Source organism: Oxyura jamaicensis, chromosome 4 (genome assembly GCF_011077185.1).
Source record: "Oxyura jamaicensis isolate SHBP4307 breed ruddy duck chromosome 4, BPBGC_Ojam_1.0, whole genome shotgun sequence".
Classification (NCBI taxonomy): Eukaryota; Metazoa; Chordata; class Aves; order Anseriformes; family Anatidae; genus Oxyura; species Oxyura jamaicensis.
The window spans coordinates 35553769-35569781 of record NC_048896.1 but is presented as its reverse complement, the minus strand read 5'-3'; the positions used below and the strand labels follow the sequence as shown (position 1 = coordinate 35569781).

The 16013-nt window shown below is 35.4% G+C and overlaps 1 protein-coding gene across 10 annotated transcripts in view; it reads right to left on the bottom strand.

The window, feature by feature from the left end:
- TENM3 (teneurin transmembrane protein 3) overlaps positions 1 to 16013 on the bottom strand; it is a 1329889-nt gene that overhangs the window by 841967 nt on the left and 471909 nt on the right. For all 10 annotated transcript variants that reach the window (XM_035325081.1, XM_035325082.1, XM_035325083.1 and 7 more), the window contains one exon: positions 4384 to 4482. The gene's annotated coding sequence lies outside the window, so the exon portion shown is untranslated. Of the gene's footprint in view, positions 1 to 4383; positions 4483 to 16013 lie in introns of those variants that run through there.

The window sequence follows — 16013 nt, the reverse complement described above, 5'->3', positions numbered from 1 at the left end:
TGTGGTTCCATGACAGACTCCACAGGAAGTTCTGCTGTGAGTATTGGAGATTCCTTTATATTGGGATGCTGCTGTTGCCGCTGTGTTGGATTGTCATAACTGCTCAAACAGCATTTTCTTCTTTTTAGACATTGAATTCTAAAAGATGTTCTCTACTTTATATATTTATATATACACATGGAAAAATAAAAAAGCTGTATGTTATTCTTATGCTCATGTACTATAGGAGATTAAATGTGTACGTTACCGAACACCACCTACCATGGTAGCATTGGAAATTAATATTATTCCTAATTATATTTTTAATATTGTAAAATGATCAAGCCAATGTGAATCTCCTGCTACATTTCAATTTTCTTATTTTTTGTTTCCAGTTCTTCGGTAATTTCTTATAAAACATAATTCTGTAACTACATACTGATTTCATAAACATACACCTCTGTATCTTTTTAAGCTGAGACGTATCAAAAATCAAAAGAACAAAAGATCAGTAGCCACTTTTGATGCCTAGTTTAACACCATGTGCGATATATAAGTCATTTTGCTGAATGTGGAATCAGAGTGTCAGCACAGAGGTATGTGCCTGTTACAGTTCTCAACTGGTTGTTGTATAAAAATCACATTTTACAAACCACAATATTAAATGAATCAATGAAATCCTGAATAGGCTGAAATAGAATTAGTCTAATTTTTATTTAGCAATATATAATCCCATTAATTTACACAAAAGACAAAATATCTGCAAAATCAGCCCTTCAATTTAGTGCTGAACCAGTAGAACACGTAAACCTAAAAGGACTCTATATATAGTCTCATGATTTCTTACAGTTTAAAAACACACTTATAAATTAACAAACAAGCAAAAAAAAAAAAGCTATTTTTTTCCTTGTCTTGCAAACACAAAAATACCAAATCAACCAAGCACAAACAGAAAGTAAGGATATGTAAAAAGAAATTCTACCACTGTGGGTCTGACTGAGACCGTGGATCCCCCTGGAGGTATTGGTTTTTAATGGAAATGCCAACACCACATATAGCACTGCTAGCAGACACTATTTTAATGTAAGATACCTTCTCTGCTCCTCTTTTCCATTTCCAAATTGGCCCCAAGAGGCCCAAGATGAGTCTGTTGATCAGGTTTCTTGTCAACTAGCATTTTTAACTCAGTGTGGATTTTCAGACTGACAAAATCGTTCTGTGGCTCCTGTGTTTTTCTACTTATGTTTTAATTTATCACTTGAAGTAAATGCACTAGGTGGATATTTATCAACTCTGCATTTCCCTGGAGGGCTACAAAATACAATTTCCATGTTAGTTGTTGATGGTCTAAATACAGCACTCCTGAAACAACAAGGATGGGCTTCTTAATGTAGTGGGTAAGACGTCCATAAAACAGGGACTCTGGGGGTTGAACTAGAGGAACAAACAGAACAGATTTTACCTCAGCGGATTTGGATAATTTCTAGAAGACTTAGTGCAAGGAACCTGGACTTACCAACAGTATCAGTGCACAGAGTATGTAATATATTTTATAGCTGAAAGTCAACAAAATATCTTGCTACATGTTAATAACTATTTTTTATAGTTTTATCCCTTTTTAAAACATATAATTTGGGAGAAGATTTTTTAAAAAAATCTTTACACCTGGTTTAAAAAAATAAACCAAAAGTTAAAAAGGTGTTTCTAGTAGGTTTGGACTAGAAAAGCTGTAGCTACCGACAATGTAAAACACAGCACATTTCCTCAGTGTTTGCAAAACTAAGTATTTGACAGGAGGAGCTGTCTAACTTGACTTTAGGATAAGATTCTGTCTTTCACTAAAGACATTCAGTTAGTCATTTTGACCCTCCAATTTGGATTAAGTAAAAATAATAAAGAAAAAAAATTAAACTTGAATTACTGGAACACAAGTATATTGTATTATTTTTTGAAACTTACATTGCTGGTATCAAAATGCATTTTTTTCCCTCTGTTTAATCTTTTTTCATGTTTAATCTTCAGTGAGTTAAAGTTTCTAGCAGCTGTGGTCAGACATCAGACAACTGCATACAGAATAGGGGCAGAGAGACATTCTGTACAGATTACACTGGTTCCCTATGTGCCTTCACCTCAAGGTTGAAAATCAAATGATCGATACAAAGTCCTCAGCTTCATATCTTATCTCAGATCTATCTTCAGCAACACTGCGACCCGAAGTCATGGGTACAGAACCAGCTCAATACTGACCAGATGGAAGAATGTCACTTGCTGAATTAGGAGTATTAATTCTCTACTGGCAAATGCTTTGGAAAATTCCCATCAAGATTCCATCATACATGAAGTAATTTCATTTCCACAATTACTCTGTCAGTTACTTCAGTTATGGACAAAATCCATGGAGACAGATCACGAATAGCATAAGCAAATTTACAAAATATAAAACTTCTGCCCTTCAGGACCTTTTTGTATTCTGTTCTGCATTGCCTTTGGCATAGGAGAACCAGTGAGCGCACAGCAACATCTTTGTCTGCATACAGATGCAGGAAGTAAAACTTCAAAAGCACGGGGACCAAAATATCTTCCTAAGGGTAGAAAAATAACCTGCCCCACAGACAGCAGCTATGCCATCTGTAAGAAACTATTATTTCCAACAGTTAAGAGCAGTTTAGACTTTTCTTAATATAGTTACACAAATGGCCTTTCCAGTACCCATTTTGCAATAGTTTTTCCTCTGTTGTTCTGCTAAGAGTTGTTCCACACTACCTTGTTTGCATTTGAGTAAATTCATTTTCCTATTGCTGTTTTCACTGAACTTATTTTTATCCACACTAATGATGAAACTAAAGCTACCACAGAAACATTAAGCATACCACTCTGCAACCAATTCAGAAACTGTGCTAAAGCTCTCATTCTGAGTTCCCTCTTTAAACTCCACAATTACACACCTACCCTGGAGATGGAGAGATTTAATCACTCTGCTCCAACCCTGCTAATGCTGAGGATTTTAGGTGTTCCATTATCTTACTAGACAGAAAAGCAATGTCCATCTTATTTCAGGAACCTGGTTTGCTTCAACTGTGATGTTACAGCCTCTTGGGCTCTCACACAACACAATCACGGTTTCTCATTGAATTCCCAACATCACTTTTCACTTCCTTTCTGTCTGATTTACTTGAGGTCACTAACATAAGTAGTATCCTAATTTGTCATGATTTTTAGTTCTTCCTCAGCTATCAGTTCTACACTGGTAAAGACCTCAGTTATCTATATTCTCTAAGTGATTAACAGATGTGCTGGGAGCTGAAATCTGCTTGCAAACAGCAGGACAGAAAATTAAGCATAGTATGACCAGCTAGAACCTCAGCCCTCATAACCTATATCACCTGTCTCTGAGTCTCCTTTGGAGAAAATGACAATTTTTCTCCTTTGGAGAAAATCTGTGATATGATTTTGATCATTTTGACAAATTTGAGATATTTATTATGCTACTAGATTTCTGTGAGACTTTAGAAAAATCTTGTTATGATACTGACTGAACGGATGGACATACTTGTGTTCTGATTAAACATTTGGTAAAGCTCCTTGAGTTTTAAAACATTCCTCATAAACTTTTGTTCCTCATAACTGCAACTTAGCATATGTCCTTAAAAGCTCTCACAAAAACTGTCACCCTAGATAAAATGAATTATAAATAACTCCGTAGACACGTTATTCCATTTAAACCAATTTAGTAGAGATAAGAAAAAATATATTAGTCCTTTCTTGTCAGCTTATTCTTGAGGACACTTTAATATTTGGTATTTCCATTTATAGCGGTCTTTTGGGGAATCTAGTTCTGTTGTATCAGGAGTTGATACACTGAAGAGAAACACTATTTAAAAATATCAGTTCAGAAGTCGTTATCTTTAATTTGGAAGGGAAATTAACTGTTATCCTTCTACTATATTAAATAAAATAATTGTATTTTACCAACTTATTTCCAGCTGTACTAAGTTTCTGCCCAATTCCTCAGATAAAAACATTTTTTTTTTCATTTAGCATGACTGTATTTTCCTAAATTGTAATTACACACATGCAACTGCAGTAAGAGATTGCAAAAATAACCAACATCCCTAATAAAAATAATAAAAAATGTACAAAAATATTGGAAGTTACACTGTGTAAATCCAATTCAAAATAATATATAATAAAAAGGAACGCCCTTCAAATGCTTCTAGGTCCATCCTTTTCTTTTTAATTTTTTTTATACAAGCAGATTCTGTGCAGAAATTAAAATGTGTCCTTTTTCGCTTCTTTATTCCTTTCTTCTTTCACTCAGTGATAGGATGTCTTCAGCATAAGACCTATCCTCTGATTAGAAAAAGACTGTGATACCTCCACAGGTTCCCTACAGCAGAGCCTTACCAAAGCCCATAACTGATCCAGCAGCATTTGTCATCTCTGCAGTATACTTGCTGTAATTCCCTTCCTCTGGTTTTTCTTTAAAACTAGATCACACACAATCTTTGAACAAAGTAAGAAAAACAAACTGTTTTAACGGAGGAAACAAGACACATGGGTACTGAGCACTGCATATAATTAATTTGCCTTCCCCGTGTCATTTTTTTTTTATTCTGCATAAATGACCTTTGCTTTTTTCTAATTTTTATTTAATACAGTTCTTCCACAATTGCTTTTTACTTCTTTAAAATCACAAAACTCTGACAGCTATTTTCAAAAGCTTTGTCAGATTTATAGGTGACATTTTCTTTTGTACATTTATTGATACTACACAGTTAAGTTGAGGACAAAAAATTGCTCTGATGCTGAATGTTTTATTCACAGGTCTATCTCTTATTAGAAAAGCCAGAAACAATGTTAGCACAGAATCCAGTCCACACTTTGCATAGAACTTAGCTTGAAATCTTGAGTTGAGAAAGGTGTGAGTGTACAAGGGGCAGATTTAAATCTGGCACAAATAAACCCTTGGAAGTACTGAATTCTCAGTTTTTAAAGTAGATTTAATTGGCATCATGGTCCTCCCTGACCCACCTCTGACTCAAATGCTGCCTTGGGCTGGCTTGCTCCTTTTAAATGCTATGGCACTTTAAGTAACACTTTTTCACAATGATAGCACCAAAATTGTGGTGGGGGTATCAGCAGAATACATTTAGGTATTCAGCTTTCATGGCAAGAGAAGATCACTAAATGAAAGAAGAAATTCAGGACATAATTATATCTTTTAACAAATTCCATTTCTAACATAAACTTGGTATTCCAAATAGTAGAAAAACACTGAAAATAAAAGTACCAAGATAGAACTATATTTCTTTTATTTTACATATTTCATTTGATTTGTAACCATATTATATTGTTTTATATCAGTTTTTGCATGTTGTATTGTAAGCTGTGCATTTATGTATGTCTGTCTTTATGTATGAATGACATAAGCCCTTAATTTATTATTACTTCAAATAGGTATTTTAGATATACAGGATATAAAAATATGAAGTGTTAATCTCACTTATGTTACAATTAACATGCAAGTAATGTATTCAAAAAAGGAGTATCCTGTACATCTGCATTTTAACTATATAATTCTTTAAATTAAAACCTAAATTGTAACGAATTATTACATAAGCGATTAGATCAAGTCAATTTTAATGCTTCAGTAAAGCATTCATCCAGTAAGTTACTTTTCAAATATAGATATCTCATAAAGAATGGTAGTAAATATGGGTTGCATTACCTTTTTGTATCCTTGTTTCAGGATATTATACCTGCATGGTGAAAAAAAAAAACAAACCTTCCCAAAGATTGTTTCTTAAGATAATCCTTAAATACATACCTGACATAGCCTGTACAATTAAAAGAAGACCTGGAAATCACAGGTCTAGTGCAAACTAGTTGTGATTAGTACAACACAGTGGATATAAGACACCAGAAAGAAACACTTATTTCCCACTCTCTTAGAAAACTAAGTTGCTATTTTCTAATATTAATTAAATCTCAGAGTTATTTCACTTCAATTGCATGTCACATCACTTAAGCTGTAAAAAAAAAAAAAGAAAAAAAAAGAAAAAAGGAAACCAAAACAAACCTAAAAATATGGTTAATTGTAATCATTAATTATTTTTCCCCCACTGTGTTAGATCTATCTTCATTTCACTTCACGAAATACACACTTAGGAGATTACTCATTACTTGAAACTTATAAGCTCAAAAATAGAGGCGACTGAAATGATTTGTATATATAATTTTGTTTTAGAATTGCATACTCTGTTTTAGAGCCTCTTGTGAAACCAAGATAGAACGTCAGAGACATTTGTAGCAGATTTTAAAGGGGATTTTCATTTTGTCTAGAAAGGAGGAAAGTACTGGAAGTATTTACTGAGGTACTCTAAATAGTTAAATAATTTATTTCACCTAATATTCCCAAAATACAAGAATTAATGATTCCCAGTGCAATTAAAGATAAGTTTTAGGGTTACTTTCCAGACAAGCAATAGTAGCTAAACTAACCAGAAAAAGCACTAACTTTTTTCAAAGTCTTAAAATACATTCCAGCTTAAAAAGAACCCCCAAATGTTTAAACGCAAAAAACTTAAAACATTGAATTAGAATTTATGAAGGAGAAATAGGAATGGGAAAGAGATACTGCTTCTGCCTGAGGTGCAAAGACCACATCAGATGCAAAGGACTAAGAAAGAAAACTGCTGGGTTTTGGATACCTCTAAAGAGTGAATTTTTACAAAGCAGAGTCTTTGCTCTGTTTCCCATAGGTTGTGGTTTAAAAAAGAAAAAAAAAAAAAAAAAGGTAAAAGGGGAAAGAATCATTGTTCCCTATGACAGGCAATAAGGATTTAATATGACTTCTCATTATTCCATATCCCACTACAATATCCAAATTTCTGCTCTCCAACTATAATATCAAGTGTAGGAGTTTCTGGCAATTCAAATTCTATTCAGTCCAAGTGTCTCCTTTAAATAAAGTTTTGACTCCCATTAAGATTTAAGAGACAGTGTTCTCTCCCATCCTGGTGCAGCTTGCAGATTGAAGAAAATACTTCAGAACTTCAGAATTTTGTTTAAATTTATAGCTCCTTATCTCATAATAATACATGGTACAAGCATGTGGATCTATGCAAACCATATGCTATGTATGGACTACACAAAGAGAAAGTACACGCACACCTGTGTGCACAGCATTTAACACTGCTTAATTTAGACAACATAGTCTATAGTTATATCAATAGCACATATTTCACTGCTGCGTCTGAAGTACAGTATCTTCACAAAACATTAAAACCTCGTATGAGCCCTTCATTTTGCAATTTAAAAAAATGTCAACTCTCCCTCCTTATTCTAAGAATTCTTATTTGTTGTGTACGCAATACAGTAAGGGAAATTTGCTTATGCCTTGTAGTATTACAATGTATGAGATTACTTCTAAAGTTATAAAACCAGTTGGGAGGGAACAAGAATTAAGTGGAGACAGGAGGAGGATGTAAACTCTGAGGGAGAAAAAAACATAGAAAACAAAAACAACATACTAATAAGGTAAAAAAAAAAAAAATCTAACTCTTCTCATTCTGTCATTCTTCTACTGAGGGACAGCAGCATATTTTTAGCTCTCAGATACAGTGGCAAGGGATGCTATGTGCACATACCAGTAAGAAGGTCAAAGGAGCCCACTCAAGTATTTCATCTTATACTCTCTTTGCTACTTGACAGGATGATGACTGCATCTACATATACCAGCTCCAAAGGGACTCCCCTGATAAGAATAAAAACTTTAGAGGAAATAAAACAGTGAAGGATATCCATAAACGTGATAAACTTCAGGCACCTCTCTGAGGGGGATACACCTACTTGTCCTGACAGGCACTTCTGGTAGGCTCTTAAAAGCCTTTCTGATCATCTGTGTAACTTGGTCCAGGTTCCCTACTGGTCTTAGAAGAAGCTTTATCAGCTGAAGATTAGCTTTCTCTTATGCCTGAGCCACGAATCACAGGCACTGATGCACAGTGTCTGCATAGCAGGTCTATTCCTAGAGCCAGCATCACTGTGTACAGAACGGAGGAGAAGGTATTTATTTTGACATTGAAAAAATCCTTTAATTCCCAGTATACAGCATGGATGATTGAACTGATGTAACAATAAGTATTGACCCAGATAGGAAATACTGTTGCATGAGGAAGAAGTGAATAGAAGGCACAAACTCAGTCCTCAACATAAAAGAAAATGCAAAGCTGAGTACAGCCAGAAGCAATGGAAGTGAACACGGCAGTGCAGATTATTGCTTTGAACAGCTCATGTGAACAAGCTGGTACCAATAATACAGCTGCTGCTATAGAAGACAGTGACAAAGCAGTCTTTGCATGATAATCCAAACACCCGCAGAATGAATGACAATGTGATTTGGTCTCTCTTCAGCTTCATTTGAGATGAAATGGTGTCAAGATTGCCTGGGCCTGGAAAGCCCAGTTTTACAATACAATCTAGAGAAGGGGAGAAAGAATGTAGGCATCTAATCAGGAACGTTCCTTCTCCTACAGTTAAGGGAACTTTTTGAGTTGCCAAGGCCTGAAAGATCAATACAGTACTGCAGGTATCTGGTTCTGGTATCAGAAGAGACTCACGTGGGTGCTCATACAGAGAGCTCAGTTCCCCTCTCACCTTGCCTGAAGCTGGAACCACTAGCAGGATGATTTTGGCCATGAGACCCCAGTGCAGCACAGACACCCAAAATATAGGCTGAAATGGGACGTAACTGTCCCAGCTACCACAAGGCCAGAAAGAAGCCTTTAGCAAAGTCACTGAACGTCAAGGATGAAGGAAATGCAGATGAACAGCAAGATACAGTAAAAAATGAAGGATTCTGTCTCAGTAAGATAGCAAAGCAGGCACTTGCTAAAGTGTTTATGATGTCACATTTTATACACCAAACCCTGAGTATACAGGAAGAGCCAGCTGGAAAAACTCCTCTATGGATACTAAAAGGGAAATCTTTCTGGTTTCAAGTTGCAAGGCAAGAGTGCTCACTGTAAGAATGTATTTGCGACTTACTTGAATACCCTGCAGTATGTATTCATATGTGCATTCACACTCACATATGAGGTATAAAATATTTACAGAAGCTAACAAAGTAAGATATATTTAGAAACATATAGAAACAAAGAAAATTAAGAGACTGCCCCAAACTTCCCAACAGCTTTTAAGATACCTTTATCATCTCTGACTGTAAAGAGAAAAAAAAGATACTTGGCTTTTTATAATTATCGCAAGAGAATGGTAGCTTGCTGACCTGTTAACGATGAACATATGCTTATTTTTCATGTCTTGAAAATGTCTATGAACAATTGCAGAATATTTGACTATTAAGTTGTACATAATACAGGATGTACTTTACAAGTACAATAAAAACCTCACAACCATTGTTATTCAATTTACTGGTATACACACTTAAATGAAACCCACATTTTTTCATAATTGACACTATCCACTCTTTTAACACATATGACATTGCAATGTGTGATTTCTCTTCAAACTTAACTAAGCAAGCCTTCCTTTTTCAACTTTTCAATAACTTGTGCCTTTGTAGGCTAACATGAAAAATCAGCTACGGAGAAACTGCCACAGAAGGGATGGCAGAGAAGAACTTCTGCTGCATCTTTTTGAAACAATCAATCACTTCCAGATTTATACCCCAGAAATGTTTTCAACAATCTTCACCACGTAATAATTTGATTAAACCTACCTTAGAAGCCACTCAGATAGCTACATGGTACTATAAACTTTAGCAAGACCCACAGGTTTGCCAATGTTGATGAGTAAGCACAACCTGCAGGAAGAACCTGGTAGCTGAATCAATATAGCATAAAACGTAAGTTGTCAAAACGCCAGCAAAAAATAAGAGTTATCTTTTAATTACAGCTCTTTGAAAATAGGTATAATTTTAACCCTGCTCATTTATCTCTCAAAGGAAAAGGGTGCAGCTTGTGAGAGGCACTAGAACTTCCTCGTCTTGTCTGCAGGGATGAAGCATATTGGATACATACTAAGACTTGGAATACCACAACCGAACCAACCTGCACGAAGAGTTCCAGGACTGTGTGCAGAATATGGAGCAGATGGTGGTGGCATGACCTGGCACATGATGAGCCCAGCTACCCTTCACTCCCTCACACAGCCAGCCCCTGCCCCACTCACCAGACAATAGCACCACCTGGAGAACCTTCCAGAAGCACGGGCTGACTGCTTATGCACAGCCAATTGCCAGGTGCTGCGAGGGTTTCAGCCAATCAGGCATGAATATTTACTACCTGCACCTGTAATGGTGGTGCTGGAGGCACCTGGCAGGGCCCCCAGAGCTGAGGGGATGATTGCAGCTGAGGGGGAACAGGTGACCATAGACCTCAAGAGTTCCTAACAGCCTTTCACTAACTCCAGGCTTGAAAGGTTTTAGCAGGAGGCATCGTAAGCCACAAACCAGATCTTTTACTTTAAAGTGTAATCATAAAATCATTAAAGTTGGAAAAGGATCTCTGAGATCATCTGGTCCAACCATCCCCAATGTCACCCACTAAACCATGTCCCTAAGCACCAGGTCCAACCTTTCCTTCAAACAAACAAACAAACCAAAAAACAGGGACAATGACTTCACCACCTCCCTGGGCAACCAGTTCCAATGCCTGACTACTCTTTCTGAGAAGAAACGTCTCATAATTTCCAAACTGAACCTCCCCGGCGCAACTTGAGGCCATTTCCTCTAGTCTATCACTAATTATCTGCAAGAAGAGGCTGACCCCATCTCCCACAACTTTTTTCAGGTAGTTGTAGAGAGACAGTCCTGGGTCTGCAGGGCAGTGCCTGTCGTGCTGCTGTAAGCAGTCAGGTGTCTGAGTGCTGTGGCTGAGCAGTGTCCTCCTGTAAGCTGACAGACTGCTGGGCAGGCTGCTCTTTGAAACTTAGCACATTTTGGCACAAACGTGTGGAAAAGTGACGTGCTGCCTCGAAGTATTTCATGTCTGATGAACTAACAGGTGCATACCCAAGACTGAAACTTGACTGGAGTTCACCTTTTTGAAGCTGAAAATGGCAGATGGAAATGGAAAGAGAAAAGCATCTGCTGGGCAACAGCACTGAGATAAAACACATTAAAATGATAATCTTGGACAAAGAGAAAAAAAAAAAAAAGAGCTCAGAAAGTGAAGAGACAATCCACTTTCTGACTCTATTATTCTCCCATTATCAAATCTTACTCTGTTGTTTCCCTCTCCCTGCTCTTGTTTTGTATCACCAAACCACTGAGGAACAATTCCTGGCAACTCTAAATTCAGTAAATTCAGTGTCAGTTTTTTTTCTTGAAAGACAAGAAGTGAAACAATACGATAACAAAAGCTGATTGACATTAAATTGTATTTGCAACACTACATTACAAGAAATGGAGGGAAAAAGAAAAGAAAAGGTGAGGAAAAGCCAGAAATTAGAATTTTCATAGTGAATACACATGAAATTTAGAAAATACAGTAGCAGCACGTATGCCCTAATTGCTATTTTATAGTACTGTTCAAAATGAAGACTGAGTGACATGAAATAGGACAAGTCAAGAAAGAAATGTTTGTGGATGAAAAATGGAGTGATCATTCAGTCAAGGGTAATCAAACGTACCTCTGAAAATTTGCTTTTCTGTAGCATTCAAATACACAGTGAAACCTGAGATCTGAATAGACTAGGAACATAAAATGAAGTCCTAGTTTACAGACTTCTTTCTTAGAGTCATTTGCTTTTCTTTATCTCAGAATGTTGCATTTCTCAAAGGCTTGCATTTTGGTGCAAACTAGCTGTGTTAGATATGCAAGACCATTATAGATAGAAGCAAATGGTTATTTATGTACACTAATTTAATTATCATGCATAGAATTCTAAATATAAACATTTCTTTGAAGAACTAAATTTGAAAACCCATGCCGAACACAATCTTCTAGACTTGGGAAAATAGAATATGCATAAAACGTTATGAGTCAGTATTAATGAGATACTCTCAGAGAATATGTGTTGCCTTCATGTGATCATCACAAACATCATATGATTGTTTTTCCTCCAACTTTTTTACAAGAATGGGTGAACTTAAAAACCTCTTAGATGCTTTAAGTAGATCTCTGTCTTTGCTGCTCACTATACTGAAAATTAAGCAAAGTTTAGAATGCAATAAGGACTAAATCAGTATCTCTCAGTTTTAATTCTAATATCAGGACAATGACAACTACAGAATTCAAATTCACATGTGATGTTGAGTAATCAAGCAAAGCCTGATTTATGTTATCTGCACAGGGATATTACTTGATGTAAAACAAATTCTGTTACATATTAATGGATACACACTACTAATTGCAGAACTATAAAGAATATACAGGCTGTGTGCTACACTATGAACAGTTATCAGAAATCTCACTCTATAGAAACAGTATTTTCAGAAATTACCACAGTATAATATCCTACAAGATTAAGTTATTGATCAGAATACCTCTTAAAGATGATTCCTTAATGTATCTTTGACACAATGAATGTTTCAATAGAATGATTTCTTTTTTAGAATTTACTAAACAATGTTCATAATTAAAACAAGTGAACATGAATTTTAAATATTAACAGTCTGTATTATGTGCCAAATATGTTAAGAAGGAAATATATTTTATTTATTTGTATGCCACAAAGCTTTCTATTTATTTTCTTCAATATTTTTCAGTCTGGTATCTTTACACTTCAGTCATACAGTACATTAGATAGAAGACTCTTTTATATGTGTTTTTTATTTCTATATCATTATGATTGCACACTGATATAGATATTGCTGGTATCTTTTATTATTTTCTTAGTAAGCTTTAGTTGACATCAAATTTTACCCTGTGTTGCATAAAAGCTTGCAAATTCTTTATGATCAAAAAGAATAATAATTAAAAAATAAAATAAAATTGTGTCCAGAGATGGGAGACCTCCTCCATAATTTATTCTCATTCTTGAGACAGGACAAAAAGCAGCTCATAAGCAAGTTGTAAACAAACCTGAAAACAAATTCCATAATTATTATTTCCTTGTGTTTTGGGAAAAATACATTATGGCATTCCTCTGGCCAATAATATATTCTTACTAACAAGGACAGTACAACCTTAATGATCTGAAACTCGTTTATCTGGGAGACATAGGATTCAGTCACATAAATGAATTGTGGATAAACTAAGGTCACTGAGCAAAAGATCCTGCAGAGTCTATAAGCTCCACAGGATAGAAACTCTCTCCTGCGGAGCCTTTCTTCTGAGAAACAAGTAAACTCTGCAGGCACAAACATTTCTGTACACAATATTTTAAACACACAAACAAAAAAAGCAGATTTTGAAGCAGCCCTGACTGACACACCAAACTTTAAGATAGCTGTATGTTCTGGTTATCACAATTTTCCAGTTATATCTATGTGGGTTTTTTGTTTTGTTGTTGTTTAATTACAATGCTATTAGTTCATTTATAGAAGATTCCCGTTTACAGTAAGGATTCTTTTCGTTTTCTCCCACTTGGAAAATTCTCAGTTATATTAAGCTGAAGGGCAGAGGTCTACAGTAAAATTTAGTATGCTATGTTAAATTTACTCTGAGGTGAAAAGAGGCAAGGATAAGTTACAGATTCAGACTTTTTCTGTATTCTCTATTGACTTCTCTGTGTGTTCGGTGGTTTTTACGAGAGTGGTAAAAAACAGGCAAGATCACCTGTAACAACAAGCACAAAATATCAGTAGCAACTGTAAACGAATGAAAATTCTTAGCAAAATAAGAAGTATACTACATGAGGATAGTATTAAAAAAATGTTATATCCTAATAAGAATTTTTAATCTATGATTTCAAAGTATTTACTTTTTAGTGGAAATAAGAGAATCTTCCTGCAGGGAATATCTGAATGTAGTGACATCTACTATTCTAATACCCTATAATAACCAAGATAAGTGAGATTTAACAACTCTGCAGGACTGGAGTTTATATCCTGCTTGGAAATTATAAAGTAAAGTAGCAGTCAGCCCTCTTCTTTTCCTGTGGTTCTCTGAGCCTTTTTACACCAACACAATATGTATCTGATATTGTTGACGATACATTTTAAGAATTCATGGGTACTGAAAACATAAAGGTTATTTTTGGATAGATTTAAATCAGAAGACGCAATGGGAAGTAAGAAAAAATAATTAAAGATTATTTGTACCCATAAATTGATTAAAACTAGCTAAAACAGGTAGCAAATATTTCAATTAAAGTGGAAATTAAATGTGTTTTTTGGGGGGCATTTTTTTATTCACACTGAAAAAATCTCTCCTCGCAGCTGACCTCTTGATTTTCATCAGAAGAAGAAAATTATCCCACACAGATACTATTTCTAATATGCATTTTTTTTAAAAAAAAAAAAAAAAAAACTTTAATTTTTTGGTCAGTCTTCCATTGAATTTTGAAACCCTACACTGCAACTATACCTCTATCAAGGAAGAGCTCAATCTGATGCATTTTATCTGAAAATCTGTAATTCTGCATAGAAACGAATAGTATGGAAATAACCTTAGTTTTACCATAACTCTTAATACTGGCAAAGCTAAATATTGGCATGAAATGATACTTTTATCATTCTGTAACGTTACATATGATTTGTCAGTACGGAAAAAACTGGGAAAAACAAAACTCAGATTGATTGTTACTTTATCTTATTTGCAAATTAATGGAGAAAATATACTACCTACTTTTCAGGATACTTAAGTAACAATGCTAAGAGGTGTTAAAAAATAGAAGATATTAAAGCTTCACCTGTTCTAAAAATAGCAGCAACAACAATGAACTATAAAAAACTGTATCCTGAGACAATGTAAACCAGTGTCTGACTCTCTGGGATGAAATCAGAAGGAGTTTTTCCCTGTTTATTTTAATGGATCTGTGATTTTACTCCTTTTTCCTAGTAGTTGCTTTTGAAATTGCTACTTGCATACACTTAATTTTCTTTAAGTAGCACAGCATTTACCGCAGCTGCATGTAGTAGCTTGAGTAGGGTTACCCACACTCTTCAGCTCAGGACTGCATTTGCAGTTAATTCACTGGTGACACACAATCATATTGTGGCACAGTAGAGCTAACAATCTCACGAATATGGCTTCTCACTGAGAAACAGTCCTGTAATGCCCTTTAGGCATATTGCTCTTCTTCAGGCCCAGAAACACTGGTAGAAGAAAATGATAAAATTTCTACTTTGGTCACCTGCAAATCTAGTGATAAGCAAGTGCATTGGGACAGAAAGCCATTATAGAGTGCTGTAGAGAGACACACTGTTAACAGAACTTGGCTTGGTCCTTGTAAGTCTTAAAAGTGGTTTTCAGGAGAAGGGATTACAGGCACAAAGCCTGAATATGAATATAGGTTACCTCTAACCCCAGAGTTGAATATAGGTTATTGCTATTTGAGAAATTGTTTACTTGAAGACTGAGCAGCTCTGTCAAAGTAACAGAATATATTTATAGTCTTTTCCTGTTCCATCAGATCTTGCAAATTTTATTTTCACTTTATGTCTAAGAGTCTGCTGGAAGTGACTCTGGATAGTGGGTTTCCTCCCTGTTTGCATCTGAAAAATGATGTGTGCTGTGCTGATACAACAACACTGAGCAATTACAGTAACAACCCAATGCTTGAAAAGTTTTGTTACTGTCATCTCACTTGGGAACTGCTTGAGATCAAAATACAAGTGTCTACATTGAGGCAAAGTTTCGCTTTGAATAGAAGTTTAAAATAAATTGATCACATGTCAAAGTCAGTGGTGCTTCCTGTAGTCAGACAAAACAGCTGAGTGGAAAGATGTACCAACTAGGAAATGTGTTTTGCAGAGCTTCAGATTATGATATCTAGATCAGAAATGATGAACTATAAGGATCCCTACAAGGTTTTGTACTGCCAGAGATTTGCACAGGTGCTGACGATGCTTCACAAAATTAATTTGCTACTGGCCTCTGGAACAATTTGTTGTAGATGACCTTCAC